The sequence below is a fragment of the Chrysochloris asiatica genome, unplaced genomic scaffold (assembly GCF_000296735.1).
Source record: "Chrysochloris asiatica unplaced genomic scaffold, ChrAsi1.0 scaffold02762, whole genome shotgun sequence".
Classification (NCBI taxonomy): Eukaryota; Metazoa; Chordata; class Mammalia; order Afrosoricida; family Chrysochloridae; genus Chrysochloris; species Chrysochloris asiatica.
In genome coordinates, this window is record NW_006411280.1 from 5,013 (window position 1) to 8,506 (window position 3,494).

Genomic DNA, 3,494 nt, shown 5'->3' on the forward strand with positions numbered 1-3,494 from the left:
AAAGCCAATGGTACTGAAGGCAGAAATCCAACGTGCCCTGAAAACGCTGGCAAAGTTCTCTTCACTTTCAGCAAGCAAAGTTGTATGATTTGTATATGACAGGTGGTTAAAGAGTTTTCCTCCAATTCTCATGTGAGGTTGTCTAGCTTTTTTCACATTATAAAGATTGAATAATTATGGTGAAATGATACAATGCTGAAGCACACCTTCTCTTGACTTTAAACGATGCAGTATCTCCCATGTTCTGTAAAAAATGACTACATTTTGAGCTATGTTCTGCAAGACCCCAGTTAAGTGTTCTGGAATTCTTCACTATGTTATCCCTAATTTGCTATGATCCACATATTTCAATGCCTTTGCATAGTCAATGAAACACACACATACATATTTCTAGTAATGTTTGCTTTCAATCAATGTTCAACTGACATCAGCAGTGATATTCTTTGTTCTAGGTTCTCTTTTGAGTCTGGCATGAATTTCTGGAGTTTCCTGTCAATGTACAGCTGCAACCACTTTTAAATTAACTTCAGCAAAATTTTACTTGCATATGATATTAATTATATTATTCGATAGCTTGTACATTCTGTTGGATCAGATTATATGGGAATGAGCAATGCTACGGATCTCTTCCTATTGGTTTATCAGGTGGTTGTCTTCCAAATGTCTTGTCAAAAACAAGAGCACCTCCAGAGACCCATCCTTTTGTTTAAATATTTCATTTGTTATTTCATCATTTCCTGTAATCTTATTTTTCACCAATGTCTTCAGTGTACCTTGGACTTCTTTCTTGAATACCATCAGTATTTTATTATATAAACCCCTTCACATTGAGTTGATTCTGACTCATAATTGCCCACGTGACGACTCTACTAGGCCTTCCTCCACAGCCAAAGCTGCTCACATGATGGTTGAACTATGACTGGCCAGCTGTTCGCCAGTCAGTCTCCCTCTCTTGCCATCCCTACTTGGTATCTCCTCCCAGCAAGCACACCATCCACCTTTATAATCTTTTCTCTGAAGTTCAGGGTGCCAGAATTTTCGTCTGTGGCTGTTTTATTTTGTCTCTTATATCTTTGTTGTAGAGGATTCTTTAGTGCGTCTACCTAGTCTAGCATCTTGCCAGAAGTCTCCTCATTGTTATTTTGATTTACATCTATTTAATGACTAATTATCTTATCCTCTTATGTCTGTTGACTGCTTAAACACCTTCATTGGTGAAGTGTCCATTCATGCCCTGTGCTCATTTGTTATTTGGGCTATTTATCTTTTTCTTGATGTCATCTAGTTTTCAATAAATTTTAGCAATTAGTTCCTTGTCTGATATGTTGTTGAAAAAAAATTATTTCCCAGTCTATGGGCTTCGTTTTCACTCTTTTGGTGAAATCTTTTGATGCACATAAGTGCCTAATTTTTAGGAGGTCCCAGTCATCTAGTTTGTCTTTTACAGTTTTGACTGTTTTAGTAATGTTTGATAATGTAATTATGTCATATATCAGAGCCCCTAAGTTTATCCCTATTTTTTCATTGATGCTCTTTACAATTCTAGGTTATACATTTAGGTCTTTAATCCATGTTGAGTTTATTTTTGTATCTGGTATGAGATATGGGTCTTGTTTCATTCTTTTGCAAATTTCCAATTTTGCCATCACCAAAAGACTGTCTCTTTTATTTAGTATCTTTTGGCCCTTTGTCAAATATCAGCTGACTGTATGTAGATGGATTTACTTCTGGTTCTCAATTCTGTTCCATTGATTTATGAATTTTTTTTTTTTTTTTTGTACCAGTACCAGGCAGTTTTGACTTTGTAGCTGTATAGTGAATTTGAGATCAGTGAGTAAGAGGCCTCCAACTTTTTTCTCTTTCTAAAACAGTGCTTTGCTTATCTAAAGTCTCTCTCCTTTCCATATAATGTCATTGCTGTTAGGTGCCATCGAGTTGGTACAAATTCATAGCAAGCTTATGTACAACAGAAGGAAACACTGCTTGGTTTTGCACTACTCATGGCATAACAGTCATTGTTATGCTTGAGTCCATTGCTGCTGCCACTGTGCCAATCCATCTCGCTGGGGTCTTCCTCTTTTCTGTTGACACACCACTTTAACAGGCATGATGTCTTTATCCAGAGATTGATGCCTCCTGATATGTCTGAAGTATGAGAGATGAAGTCTTTCCATGCTGGCTTCTAAAGAGCATTCTTTCTGTACATCTCTTTTTTTTTTTTTTTTTTTGACAGCTGAAGTGATTTTAGTCCCTTCACTATTTAAGCCAATCATGAAATCTCACAGAGATTGCTGGGGTGGGGCAGAAGGACAGGTGTATGAAGAATCAACAGGGCTGTGGACAGGGTGACCACACTGGGGAAGTTGGAGAAGCACTGACTGCCCCTGCGGCAGGTCCATGATATTCTAGTGCTCTAAAGTTGATAGGCAATGTCCTCCACAGATTCCAGCTTGTGCAACATAATCAGGCCATCATCCTCAGTGACCAGAGAGGTGGTGATCAACTTGGCTGCCTTGGATTCATTCACTCTCATCAGAGAAGATGGCTGCCTTCTTTTGCTACAGCCCTTTACACCACAAATCTGGCTCTCTCTGCTTCCTGCAGAGCCAACTGTTTGGCTTCTATTCCTTCTACTCCTTCTGTGACCTCCTTCTCGAAGTTCAAATGTGTCAAGGACACAGGATGAGCCCACAAGGTGGCTGCTTGCTCCGTGTGGTTATCACTAACCTCCCTGGAGACCAGCTTTTCTGATTAGTTCTCCAGTATCAAAGCGAGACACCACAGACAGGAGCATCTCTGTTGTGATGTATGACAGCACATACTCATCATAATCCTTTCTAATGCTGGAGTAGAGATGAAACAGCTGCCTCACAACTGACCAGAAGAGGATGCATAGTGTGATGTTCACATTCTGTAAATCTTTCTTATCAGTGATTACTGGCATGTTATATGGTCAAGAGCAGTAGGCAAAAACAATTGGTTTCTATATTCAAGGGATGAGAGAATGAATCTGTTCCCCTACCATGATGTTCTGGACTCCATGGAACTGGTCAAACATGACAGCTCTGTGCCCTGCATCCACATTATACAAGGCAGAATTCACCACGCTTCCTGCAATGACCAAGGCCAGGTCGAACTACCTATGGACTCAAACACCTTAGCAGCCATGTGTTGTCTTCTCCTGGATCTTGCCTTTTAGCCACTCACACTTGCTTCCACTCCGAGTTTCGCATGGATTTCCTAGCTGTACTTCTTCCAACACAGATTTATTTGTTCTTTTGGCAGTCCATAGTACTTTTAATATTCTGCTCCAACACCAAATCAAATGCATCAATTTTTCTGTGGTCTTTCTTATTCATTGTTCAACTTTCACATGCATGAGACTATTGAAGCTACTATGGTTTGAGTCAGATGTATCTTAGTCCTCAAACTCACATCTTTGTTCTTGAACACTTTAAATAAATCTTATGTAGCAGATTTGCCTAATGCAATAC

General features: G+C 39.3%; 1 pseudogene; it reads right to left on the reverse strand.

Annotated features, from left to right (window-relative positions):
* Nucleotides 1–2,279: 2,279 nt before the first annotated feature.
* LOC102825615 lies at nucleotides 2,280–3,168 on the reverse strand (annotated as a pseudogene).
* Between the last annotated feature and the right edge of the window lie 326 nt (nucleotides 3,169–3,494).